General features: G+C 43.5%; 1 protein-coding gene across 6 annotated transcripts in view; it reads left to right on the plus strand.

The window, feature by feature from the left end:
* The window catches only part of CHRM2 (cholinergic receptor muscarinic 2), a 368,137-nt gene that overhangs the window by 279,428 nt on the left and 74,736 nt on the right, over positions 1-13,973 (plus strand). For 2 of the 6 annotated variants that reach the window (XM_072923532.1, XM_072923533.1), the window contains one exon: positions 927-1,106. The gene's annotated coding sequence lies outside the window, so the exon portion shown is untranslated. Of the gene's footprint in view, positions 1-143; positions 671-692; positions 1,107-13,973 lie in introns of those variants that run through there. The other 4 variants (XM_030263298.4, XM_072923535.1, XM_072923531.1 and 1 more) reach the window with 3 other exon arrangements.

Raw genomic sequence — 13,973 nt, forward strand, 5'->3', positions numbered from 1 at the left:
CTCTCATACATTGCTTTTAGACTTACAGTTATCAAAGAGTTGCCAAAAAAAAAAAAAAAAAAAAAAAAAAGAAGAAAAACAGAAATAAAGAGGACAGTATTGCAGGGAAAGATGGGGAGGAGGTAATTGAAAAAAAACCAACAAAAATTAAAAGTGGTTCTGATGTGCAAATTGTAGATAAAGACTTGTGATGAGAAAGAGGGGAGTGCCTGATGAGGAAGACGGGAGAGTGTGTTCAGAGATAACAAGAACCAGTAATTTCTATTCAGCAAAGCCACCAAATCAGAGAGCAGCGCGATTTTATTGGAGGAGAGCCTTCAACAGCAACTAATCCTGTCATATTGAAAGAAAATTGTAAATGTTCTCTGCAGAAATTGCCTTCCCATTGCAGCTAATCGAGCCCACTTGGCGCTCACACACATCACACACCCCCGCGCAGCCCTCCGGGCGGTCAGAGCGGACCCACAGCCGCAGCACCCGGCGAGGACATTCACCCGAGATGCTCACCTAGGCACCCCGCTTCCCTCGCTCGCACCAGCCCGGCCAGGGCGGCAGCTTACCCTCATTTCCCCACGAGCTCTGGGGAAGTGTAAATTATTACCGGCTCACTCACGAGTCCCGGCTTCACCTGCTTTTAATTACTCCAGTTCTGTCTAAACCTTTATGCCAGGTTTGATAGCACCATTGCTTTTTTTTTTTTTTTTTTTTTTTTTTTTTTTTTTTTTTTAATGCTCAGCTTGGCTAAACTGAAGCAGCGACTCCCGAGGGTGTGTGTGTATATGTGTGTGCCTGTGGGTTTGGGAGGGCGAGAGGGAGCGAGACAAAAACTCCATCAGCCCGGACAATGCCGCCTCTTGTTTAAAGCTTCCAACCTGTTATTCTTTCCCCCTACTATCACGGTACCAAGTGATCTGTATTTCCCCCAGCCCAATCCCCCTCCCTCCTGGTGGAAGATATGGAAGAGGAAGATAAAGCTGCTGGCTGCGGGCGCTGACGGCGCGCAGCCCGCATGCCTCCGCCGCCACAGCCGGGGCCGCTCCGCAGCCACCGCTCCAGCGAGCCGCTTGCAGCGGGATGAGATGCAACTTCTGCTAATTGGATCACAGGTAGGAAAGCTTTGGTTTTTACTGACGTTTCCTCTTTCTCTCTCTTTTTTTTTTTTTTATTTTTTTCTTTCCATCTTTTTTTTTGTATTTTTTTTCCTCTTGGCTTTTCTTTCACGTCCTCTACCCTCCGCCCCTTCCTCGCCGCACCTAGGATTTCATCCGCTGCTGTCATAGGAAAGCTCCCGCCAAGGAAATAATGTCTAAGAAACGAGCTTTTGCTTCCTGGCAGAAGAAGCAGAACAGACCATAGGGAAACTTTTGCTGAATGGGTCACAGCTGAGCGGGCCACCGGTGAAAAGCAGAGAGAGATTAGTCAAAGCGATTGTCCCCAGCACAGAGCCATTCTCTGTCGAGTTTCAGCTGCGATATTAATCCCAGAACCGAGTTTATCATGGTATAGTGGGAGAGAGTAGCCTGATTTAGAGAAACCTTCACATTTTTCAAACGCTATACACAGGGGGTTTTATTAAAAAAGCTACATTCCGACACAGGTTCATCTGCCGGGCTACCGTTCCCAAATCTCTTTGTGACATGTTTGTCGACGACTCCTGCGAAGTATCACGGGGAGCGGGGAGCGGAGCCGTGCCCGGGGAGCGGAGCCTGCCCGCGGTGCGCGCTCGCTGTCGGGCGGGCGGGATCCCTGCCCTGCGGGACCAGGAGGGATGCGGGTACCCGGGAGGGGCTGTCGCTGTGCCGGCACGGTCCCGAGCCCCCGGCATCGCTGCTGTGGCCGGGAGCAGCTCCCGCCGCCGCTGCCTCATCTCTCGCGTCCTGCTCGGGGAGGGGAGCGCGGGCTCGGGGCGCTGCCGGAGGTGGGAAGGGTCTGGGCTTTCCCCGGCGCATTTCCGGCCCCCTTCCCGCATCCCTGCCCCTGGCGTTCGCTCCCCGGAGCAGGAAACAGGGTGCTGCGGGAGGGGATGCTCCAGGGCCGGGTCTGGCACGTCCCTCTGTCCGGCTGAGACCCCGGGAGGGCTGTGTCGGTCCCGGCCGTGTCCCTGGGCTCCCTTCCCTTCCTCCTGTGCCGCCGCCACGGGGTGCTTAGGGCCAGAAGGAGCGAGCTGACACTTTGAGAGGGAGCTGAAATCAAGCTGTGGGAGAAAAATTGCCTCCCAGAAAGAGCTCTGGGCAGGCATCGAGGTCCTGGTGCAGCCCCACAGTAAGACTCTTATCAGCGGCTCTGAAGGGACAATGTGCTTTCTGCTTCTTGTCAGGCAAAAGCCAATTCTGGCCATGTCTCTAGCGAAGGGCACTTCTCCTGGCTCTGTGCCTTGTCACCGGTCTGCCCCGTGCTGGGCTTGGCGGCTGCCCCAGCACCAGGGGATGGGGAAAGGCAAGCTGGGGGCTCCTCTGCTCGTTCCCTGCATGGCAGCCCAGGCAGAGGGCCCTGATGCCAGGTGCTCCTGGAGAATGGCTGTGCCCGCTGCCAGCTCCGAGAGGAGGCTCTCAGGGCTTGTAACTCATCCCCACCGGCCCATGGGTGAATCCCTATCCCTTTGCTGGGTGAAGAACAAGGGCCACTTCTTCCCACCCCTGTAAGATTGTCTATTCCTACTATTTTCATTTGCTGAAGTTCCTTCCAGGGCAAGGAGATGGCTTTATTTCCAGCTGGAAGTTCTTGTTGCAAATCTAACCAGAATGACATCTATTCCCACTTTTATGTATCAACCAGTGTGTTGGCACACACTGGCTTGTCCTTGTCTCTTGAGGAAGATATTCTCTTTGCAGAAGGAAAAAGGCAAGGACAAAAGATGAAGGTCTAACCTCTGCTTGACAGCTTGCAGTTATTTGGGGGATAAAGCACATCCACAAGCTATAAAAAATTATAAGGAAGGTTAATACAGGAGAGCAGAAGTATGCAAGCTGTCTGTCTTTGTGGTATTGCATCACTTGCAATCACAACCCCTGTCTGAATACACACCAGCTTTGATTTGTGTGGTTTATGACACCAGCCACTCTCGGTGATTCATTCTATAAATCTCTCTAAGCTACACAGAATACACTTCCTCTTTGCTTTAGGATCTCTTGAAGTGTAAGTTTGGTTGAACTTCCCCTCTGCAGGAGCCTGGACTGTTTGGTTTTGCACCAGGAGAGTGAGAAGTGCAGTACTCTCGCTGGTTTGTTGAGCTTGTGCCCCACTGAGCTGCCCCCTCCATTCCTTCCCTCACCACTCTGATTTTTGCATTGCAGTCTACTTGGGAACAAGGCACAGTATATGGGGGGGGGGGGGGGGGAGGGGGGGAGCAGGTCTAGGACGTCCCAAACTTGTTTTGGATGGAGGGCAAATTATAAAAAGGAGAGGTCATGCTTTTCTCCCATCCAAACCCAGAACTGTGAGTAGTATCCTCTACCCAAATGGTTGTAACTCTGCATCTGGGCAGAGCTCAGGGAGACCTGGACCATGTGTGATTAAGAATGTCCTGAGGAGATGGAAGAGATAGCAGTCTGGCTATGCTCTGTCCTCATCCAGGACAGAGACACAGACACTGAAAGGAGGTGTTCAGCCCAGTGCCCACTGCCACTTTGGTTGTCACCTCTGGGCTGAATCCCTGTGTGTGTGATGGTTCTCAGGTACTGAAAATGCTTGGCTCTTTCAACCCTTTTTGTGTCTCATTCAAAAGTCTTTTGAGGACACCTACTACGAAATCCCTCACTGTTGTTAATATAATCCCAGGAGGTTGCTCTGTCCCACTTCACTCCTTTAACCCACTCACCCGTTCACCCAGCTTTCTCTTCTCCACTAATATCATGACCTACATGCAAAAGACGTATTTTCTGGTCCTGTTTCCATAGCAATGCAGCATGGGGAACTCAGACAAGCCAGTAATAATGAAGCCAATTCTCTTTCTGTGAAATCAAGACCTCTTTGAAAGTTGAGTTCAGTTTAAGGCGAAGTAGGAAGCCGCGGGCAGTTTTATTTCCATCCCGGAGCCCAGATCTCCGCGCCCTCTAGTGCCAGAGGCAGGCGAGGAAGAGCATCCCCAGGACCAAGGAATGTGAGGCTTCATAGCCAGCAACGGCAGAGGGAGAGAAACAAGTGGTATGAGAAAAGGACATCCTTCCATTCTTCCCGGTGTCTGCTGCCAGTCAGATCTTCCCCCTTCTAAATCCCAAGCTGAAAAAAAAGGGCATCTAGTGTTCAGCTGATTCAACTTATCGTGGTTTGGTCACTTGGAGGCTATGGCTTGCACGGGTTAAACTGGAGTAAAAAGTGGGAAGAAATTGAAGCTGGGAAGCTCAGACTATGTCTGACCATTTTTTTGGAAATTTGGATCTCCGTGGCTTTGAGCTTCGTAGCTTGAAGCAACTCAGCTAATTGTGAGAGATTTGGAGGCACCGAAGAGGATTACTCACTTGTGAAACTGCTGCCCTGACCTTCTACTGGCTGTTTAGGTGGGTGGATGGGATAGGCAACAGTAATCAGGCTAAGGAAAGCTGAAGGGGTTTGGATGCAGCTCATATGAATGACAGGGATAACTTTTTCACAAATGCTAGTAGCCTTAAATCTTAAAAAGCTTAAATTGTATGCTGGTATTTAATGTATAGTAGCATTAAATTGTGTGGTAGCATTTCAAGCCCTGTTAAACCCATCTTAGAGATTCCCATCTCTAAGAACCAGGCTGCTGAAAGAACCAAGCACTGAGCACACCTGTAGCTAAACAAACTCCACACACACCACCTACCCATTTTTTCAGTTTCTGTATTTTGGCAAAGGTATCTTTCAGTTTTTGCCAGGTCTTCACATGTTGTCCTGTGTCAGAGCTTCCCAAAAAATACAGTTCCCTACTTCCACACCCACCAGCTGACTGCCAAACACCTGCGCCTAGCAGACTGCATTCCCTAGCTATCCATATTAAATCAAGGAGGGATCCCTTGCTGACTTATCCCACCACCTTCCTACACTTCCCTGATTGAAGTGGGCAGAATCAAAAGTTGAGACCATTCCTGAAGCTGCATTAAAGGGCTGTCTCCTTTTCCCATACACCCTGAGCTTGCTGCTATGTAAAAATACTTTAGGCTGTGGAGCTGCCTGATGTTTTGGACTGCCTGTCCTACCTTATAATCTATATTGTTACCTATGTCTAGCACCATCTATTCCCCACAGAGAGGGGTATATATCAGCAGGTCTTCCAAAGAATATCTCTCATATATCACAATTTGAAGTCCCAAGAGGATAGACTAGGGTGAAGTGAGTTTCATCTCATTTCCATCAAGCACTTCCTAATTAATGCTTGCCAATGCCACTAAGATGTGCAGTGGGATTTCAGTAGTCCATGTGCCTCATGTATTCATTTTTAAGGATATGATACATATTAAAAGAAACCACATTTAGGGCCAGCTGCTTTGCTCAGAGTCTTCTGTTTGACAAGATGATTCTTTGATTCCTATTATTCCAGTATTTCTTGAGACTCCATGGACTAGATTTTGATCTTAATTACATTCTTTCAAATCAGGGGTGCCTCCAGTGATTTTAATTGCATCTGGTTTATTTTGGTGCAATTGAGCTCAGAATTTGACTTTCACAGAAACATAGCAAGTATTGTAATTAGAATATGCCAGTGTTTTGACAACTGTTCATGGAACAGCTCTGTTTCATCAGACTCTGCTGAAAGGGAAATGCAATGTGATAATGGGCACAGGGCACCTCTTGCAGTGATAGCAATAAAGATCTCTGTGAGAAGCCACAACATAAATAGGCAAGAAATTCTGTAAATCAGCATTTCCCTGGGTTTCCCTCAAGCTCTTAGAAAAGCTCTGAGTAAAATGTGGCCATGTGTGGGCTTTCTTAGTTTTTTGGTTGCTTGTGTTTTACGGTTTGGTGTTTGGTTTTGTTTGGGGTTTTTTGGCTTTTTTGAGAGAGGAATAATGAGACAAAAATATCTCCATAGGTCTTTCTTCTGAATCATTGTCAAAATTAGTGTTGGAAACCAAGGTAATAAAACAAACCTAGTAATTTAAAATAATTTTCTTGCTTAGTGATTTCTCCGGCTCAGGATTTCAGGTAGCGTGCATATATAAAGATCTCTTTATTTCTGTGCAGATAGGATGATCTTCAAACATGAAGCTCAGATCTTTCTCTTTTGTAATCCGTTCCACCTTGTGTGAAACAAAAATTACCAAAAATCTAAACATGGGGAAAAATTAGGTTTCTGATATAGACCATAGCATTTTCATAGATTCCTGAGAAATTTTCTCTCAGCTTTGCAATTAATTACTGATGTCTATTTTAAACTCATCTATCTCATGCTCAGTCAACGAGACAACAAAGCAGTCATATATTGAAAATTATTCATAACTTTGTTCATGAGTAATGGCAACAAGCTTATTCCACTATTATTTCTGAAATTCTTTAAAGCAAACCAGTGACCAATGATTTATTCATGAAAATATTCTCACATTTCAAAAATTTCATGAATGTTAGCATGAATAATTAAGAGAATTTGTGTTGTTTGTTCTCATTGCTCATTATTTTCCTATTCAAAAAGGCATCAGTCATCCACTTACAGAGCATTAGAACATAATGATTACAACACTGGATCAGACAGGTGTTTTATCTCATCCTGTAGAGTATTTTGATCAATGCTGGTTACCAAAAAGGCAGGTGTAGTGAATACTGCCCTAGACATCTGCACTGCCCTCAGGTAAAAGGTTTTTATACCCTTTGGCTTGGGTTTGCTCGCTAACAAGAGATCTGTTCCAAATGACAAAAAGATCTACTCACCTCCTTCCCCAGATGGAAACCTCTAGAGAGTTTGGACAAGCTGCAGATGTATTCACTGACCAGATAAGGAACTAATCTGGTTTTGCTTCCCAGTGAGTTCAGTACCTTAGTGATAGCATGTAGCAGGGAATGCAGTAGATTAATTAAATATTTTCTTTGGAAAATCATATTCCAGACAACCTTTGATTTATTTAAACTAGTTGCCTTTCAGTGTTATTGATACCTCTCTGTTACATGAAATGAAAAGACAAACTGGAACAGCCAGTTCATTGTATAAGTTCCACTTATTTACTGCCCCATGAGAGAAGAGAAAAACAATAAAATAATTTCCATTTTAACACCTCTTACTCTTTCCATGCTAATGAAATTTTTGCTTTGTCTGTTTGGTTTGGGCTTTTGGGTTTTTTTCTGACCACTGCAGTAATAAAGCAGAATAAGGTTGTTCATTGTAATGCCATAATGAGTGGCCACAGCTGGCTTAGAACCCAGAAAGACTTCCAAATATTCCACTCCACCTGTGATTGTTCTGCCTCAGCCAATGTTAATTTCCACTAGCTGCCCAAATGTTAGGTTCTCCTAACTTAATTAACATACTACGAAATACTTAAATCCTTTTTCTCTTTTTCTAAGAGCAATCATTTTGGTAAAGAAGTTCTAAGTTCTTGGAAATCCAACTGTTAATCTTTTACTGTGAAAATGGATCATTCATGTGTAGCTTCTGTCTTCTCTTTCTTAACCAGCTTCTAGCTTGTAATAATAATCTACCTATTCTAATCCAACTTAAATTTGTCAAAAAATTTAATACAATATATAAATACCTATATATGTAGACTTGTCAAGTTGGTTTTTTTGGTCTTTTAGCTTGATGCTTCAAAGATCAACATTTTTTTTTAAAAACTATGATTTTTTTTGTCCTCTTCTATGAGTAAATCTGCTTTTTGTTAGTTTCAAACAATTAATGTGGAAGTGGAACAAGGCTTTTCAGTATACAATACCTAAGATTAATGCTGTGCATGTCCTAAAGATAGGTATGCTTGTTGCTACCCTCCTGTCCTTCTGCAGCGTATCTGACTTCAGTGACAACTTGCATATTTTTGCTATCAGCACAGCCACTTCAATTTCAAATGCTTTCCAAACCCATGCATATATAGCCACAAGGTCCTTTTGATATGCTGCTGTTTAGTTTATCAATTTGTTCCAATGTTTCCCCTTTCAGAGTTTCATATTCTGACTGCTCATGTGCTTTCTTGTCTTGAAAAAAATTAGGTCTAACATGTATATCGGCACTGCACCATTTGCAGAGAAGATTTAACAAAAAAAAAAAAAATCAGAACCTCTGCAATTAATTATTTAATTAATTATTAATTTTCCTCATTAATTACTCCAAATAGTTCCCTTGTGTGCAACAGATCCCACTGGTTGCCTCCTAAAGCGGCTGAATTTAAGACCTTTGAGAAATGTCCTGCAGTTCCCCTCTCTGCACACACCCCCACCAGCACTTGTCAGTTTGTGCATCCTCAGTCCTCTTCATTTACAACTGACATTTTGTTTGTGTTTTATTTTAACTCCCTCCTTTAGCCATTGGCTTCACCAGAGATGAAGCGTCATTTCCACAAACCTGGTTGCTTGGCTCAAGCAGCTTCTTGGACCTTAACATTTCAAAATAACTTTTTTCTGTCTTGTCTTCCAGTTTGCTTTCCACATGACCTCACTAAATCAGAAACTGTCTGTTGTTTTGAATGCATGGATTTAACTTTCTCATTCTTTAGGGTTTTTTGGGTTTTGTTTTTTTTTTTTTTAATTTCTTTTATTGCTACCTTCAGTACTTTTTAAGCAGTTCACTAATTATAAGCAGTTTGTCTTGCACTCCTAATGTAGTAATGAGTCCTTATTTTTCTGCATTTTGACTGTATCATGTCTTCAGCTATTTAGTTAAGAGCATCTACTCTTATGTTCTCCACTTATTATAGAAATCACTTAGGAATTGAGGGGTTTTTTTTAATCTGTTTATACCAACACACAGGTGGGTGAAATCACTGGTGGTCAGCATTTTATTAGACTTTCGCACCTGTTTGATCTCTCTCCATAATAACCCATTGAATATCCCAGACATTTCCTGGAATAAGGCTGCTAGTGCTTTGTGCAAGCATCAGGGTTGAAGTAGAGAGGATATTTTTTCACTTAGCACACTGGACCGAGACCAAGTTGATCACAGATAAGCTTCTGACCATGCCACCCACCTGCTGCATGATTTTTGACACATTCCTATAGCTTGACATAAAGCCTGCTGAGGTCAGAGACCAACTCCTGTTACCTTGGCTTTGGCTTGGCACCTTGAGGCAGGGACAATAATTCTTCCTGGTCCCATGACACTGTTGTAGGGATTTGCTTCCTGCAGATTGTTAGATAGTAAAGTTCATCTGTGGTGATGACAAATGAAAAAAAAAACAGGTAGACTCCACACACAGGGTTTTTCTTTGCACTGGAGTGTTGGAAAATTGGAGATGCTTACTGGGAAAGTTTCTGTTCAGGAAAGCAGGATAAGCTAAAACGTTCATTTAGTATCCCTCAAACAAAAAGGTACTGCAGCTGCAACTGCTCCAGATCTTGGTGAGAAGTAAAAGAGATGTTTTCTCTGCTGTTGCTCTTCCATGCTCAGACTGATCCCCTGATCCATTACTGGCCTCTTTCACCCACCCTAATTTCACTTTTCTAGCAGTGTGTATTCAGCTGAAAGCTGTCAGAGCACAAGTGACATGAAAGGAGAGGCCGTCACCAAAGAAAGTGCTATATTTAACCTGGCAATGCCATGCCTTCTCAGTATGACCTTGAGCCCTAGCACTGAGAATTTAAACAGGGAATATTGGTTGTGAAATTTCTTCCTTTAACCAAACATAGAAGGCTCTTAAATATGAGGAGAAGTGGGGAAGAAGGAAGGTAAAATAAGTTACCCTTTTGCTTTTGACATTTGTGATTGCCAGCACACAACTGCTACTAGAAGGAAAGAATATATGAAGGGTTCACTGTTAAATTCTCATTACAAGTGTCTGTTTGATGTCTGCTAGTCATCTTCACAATCTGATCCACTGAGAGTAAATGTAGGGATTTTTACTGAAAGGTTTTGACATCAGAAGCGGTTTCCTGATGCTTTTTTCCAAGAAATATCCTACTGTTATTAATTAGTTTGCTATGTGCTTCAGGAAAGGGGGGAAAATCCAAAAAGTACACAATTGGAAAAAAAGTAAAGAAAGCAAAAAGAAAGAAGATGAACAAAAGCATTTGTTATGTTTTGTCTGAAGAAAGCCTGTAACTATCTCTCTCCCTTTCTTTAGCAAAGAGTGAGATTGTTTATCTCCTACTCTGAAGCACAGGGGAATGCAAAATATCAGGTTTAAAAAAGCCCAGTTAAGTCAAGCATTGCCATCCTTTCTGAATGACAAATTTGACAGTTAATATTCCACATTATTGTCTTTAATTCCTCTTAAAAATCAAAGTAGGATGTGGAAATGACACATAGCTAAAAAGACAAGGAGTCATTTTCTTGTTAGTACTTTCAGAAATTAACGACAAAGGCTGAGTTCCTGGTTTCACCACAGGTTGCTGACATGGCCTTGGACAAACTCAGTAGCCTCCTGTACCTCAGCTTCTAACATGGAAATAGTATAAAATAACATTTTCATTCTCACAAGCTTTGTCTACTCTTCCTGTTTAGATTTTAAAGTACTTGGCAGTATTTCTGGAACAGTCAGCACTAAACTCACCCTTAAACATACCTAAATTTGGGCATCCATAGAAAGAAATGAATGATATATTATCCTTCAAATATTCAGTTGCTTTTTATTCCATGTGTAAATTATCTAATAATATGGGCCTTTGGAGAATAAGGGCCTTTCCACTGACCCCAGATGTTGCTGGCACAGGCAGATATACATGGGATGGTATCCCAATTTATGCTGCGGTGGTGGTACCACTGTGTGCCTTTTCCTTTCGCTGCCACACACTTCTGAGAGAGAAAAGTGGAAACTCTGGCTTAGGGAGAGTTGCTTTTGCACCCAGAGTCATCAGGTGAGCCCCCTTTTTTGGACAATGCTTAGCCTGCTTTATTATTTCTGCTCACCAGAAATTTTTTGTCCTTCTTGGACCAGTGACAGCATATTTACCCAGTTTGGGGATATAGTGGCAGCCTAGAAATCAAATGCCCTGCTCTTCAGGGAGATTCATTGGGTCTGGCTGCTGTGGACAAAAGGTGCAGATTCTAAAGTCTCAGTCCCACTGAAGACTGTCTGAATCACCTTTTCCTGGGGCACAGGCAGGCTGGTCATTCTCTCTCGTTCTGGCCACCAGCATGTCCTGTAGCACTGATGCTATGACTTCAATGAGAATGGGCCCCTTGCCCTCCCTGCACCTTTCTTTTCTCCACTGTTTAAGACAGGGAACATCAAGTTCCCTCAGTGCAGGTCAGTAGACAGGACCAGCTGAAGGTGCCTTGATTTTGTGCTGAGGATGACAGCGTAACAAATGCCTAGAGCACAACAGCAAAGGAAAAATGCATCCTCTGCATTTTCTGATATTCTTTGGATATGTTCAGGTTGAGTCAGCTGGGAGGCTCAGAGACTTCTGATTGCACATCTTAGCGGGTGAAAAGTTCTCAATTTAACTTTTATTCCAGTTTGAGTAGATGGAGCAAACAAAAAGGTCTTCAACCCTTTCCTTCAAGGCGTGAGGAAGCTGTGGTTAAACCTATTTCCTAACCCTCTGGCAGTGGTGTTAATGCAATACAACAAAAAGAACAAGGGAAAAAGCCCAGGAGAGGTCTTACTTTAAAAAAATTTTCTTTAATAATCTATTTATTTCACAAGAATAGCTCCAGATTAACATTTTATTCATTGCACATTATTGCTTCTTAAACAAAGGAACAAAATTAAAAGCACAACAAACAGCAAGGAAGAAATTTTTTGCAGCTGAACACATAGGCAGAGAAGAGATGATAACTAAATAAAAGAATTTCAAAATGAGGAGATGATTCCTCTTTAAGACCTCCTTGTTAGGGATCACAGCAACATATTTTTGTTGTGCTGACAAACACCCTAATCTCTTCAACCTCCTATGCTCTGCCATGAAGCCAGTTCCTGCACTGCAGTGCTAAGGAGTAATTATCACTCTTTCCTGTGCAATGATTAGTTGTTGTACAGGCCACCTAGAAGCCCTCTGTGGTCGTCATGCCAACTCTCTCCCCCAGTCTTCTTTAACCCACTCTGCTTTGCTGCACTGGTGGGGTTTGGGGGGACTCAGGCTGTGCACAGCCCATCCTGGTTGCATAGCATCCTGGACACTGGAAGGGCACACAGGATCACCCAGTCAGTACAGACAGGGATTTTAAAGGCTGTGTTCCCTGCCATGATGTGAGAGGATTAGTATGTGTGCTGAGTGCCAGACCTCTTGCTGCTCTGCAGTGAGCCACTCTGGGTGCTTCGAGTGCAGCCTCAGAAGGAGCCTAATCCAGGCCCTGTCACTGGCAGCACGTTTTCTCTGACACCAGGGCTTGACAAGCTGGGGCTTGGCGAGTGTTTATGAGGCAGGCATGAAAGCAGGAGAGGTGCTAAAAGAAGACAGCTCCTCAGAGTGCTCAGATGTACTTCTTTGCTCTGGTGGGAGCCAAGGTGTGTCTCCAGCTCCCCCTCAGTGCTGCTGTCAGTCCTTTTCAGTGGGGGAATCGATTAGCTAGAAAGTGAGAACAGCACTGTCTTTGCTTTAAAGTGGTGGGTATGTCCCACCAGGGAAAAAGGAGGAGGACTTCATGCTGTGCGATCTCCCACTATTCCTTAAATTCTTGAATTGCACAGTGAGGAAAATGAGAGCTGATCATTGCTTAGATAAGCATTCTCAGGTAAATTAACAAAGCAATGACATAGATATTTGTGTTCCTATAGGAAACTGTGTAATGTCATCCCAGCCAGGATGCAGTCCTGCGCCCTGAATGGTGCAGGAACAGAACCAGCTCCCTCAGCTCAGGAATACCTGGGATTTGGTACAGTACCCATTTTTTTTTTCTCTTGCTGCTTGCTGAAATGCCTACCTACAGTCCCTCATGGGCAAAGGAAAAAAAAATTCTGAAGAAAACCCCTCCATAGTCTCCACAACGGAGTACACACAGTTGCTCTTATCGCTATACATAGATGATTATGCTGTCTTCCACACAGTGAGGAATTAAAGGATTAACTGGGGAAATAATCTGAAAATCAAATATTTCTTTCCTTGATGTTTTTTAAATGGATAGATTTTGCCAAAGCTGTCTCAGGTTTATTTTTAATAATCTGTTATTACTCTAATTAAACATCTAACTGGAGAGAGCAACATTTTTACAAAAACAAGTTAAAGATTTATTATCATATGGTAAGCAGTGCTCTGTTTTGGACTGGGAGAAGAGAGGAAACTTTCTCTCTTTGGTCTACATCCAGAAGATTGAAAACAGAGAAGTCTTCAGTTCAGTTTCCTTTTTACTCCTCCACCCTCCATATTCCTCTTCCTTCCAACAGGCACTTTCATCACTCTTTTTTCACAGACACAGCCTTGTCAGTCACAAAATGACTTTGTCTTCTGTCTGAGTCTTTGAGTCAATGAGTTATGATCACCTATCCAGCCTCATTCACACACAGAGCTACTGATTTTCTTGGTTTTGCACATTCACTGCAGAAGGACGTTGCTGTTTTGAGCAGTTTGCAGTGTGTCCCTTCTGTGGGGTCATCTGGCTGTTTGTCTCTGCCCTCTCAGCCTAAGGAAGAGAGGGCAGGACACAAAAAGTTGTTAGGCTTGTGAGAAAACTTGTGTCTTCCCAATAGCCTCAAAGAGGGCTGTGTGAAGATGGGCTTTTCTGAGCACAGACATTCCCTCAGCCGTGGGTCTCATCAGTCACTGGTCTCATCAGACTGCTGACGCTTTCTTTTGCTTTCAGATCACTGAAAATAAAATGACCTATGCTGAACAATCTGTTAATTGTCATTAATTTGTCCAATGGATATTTCCCCCCTATATTTTAAATTGTACATCTGCAAGTGTGCTGGCTAAGCTTCACAGTCTGATTAATAGTTTCAATTATTATGTCAAGGCCAAGAGATTCTTTAAAGCTTTTCACATTCAGTATTGAGAAC

This window comes from Taeniopygia guttata, chromosome 1A (assembly GCF_048771995.1).
Source record: "Taeniopygia guttata chromosome 1A, bTaeGut7.mat, whole genome shotgun sequence".
NCBI classification, from domain to species: domain Eukaryota; kingdom Metazoa; phylum Chordata; class Aves; order Passeriformes; family Estrildidae; genus Taeniopygia; species Taeniopygia guttata.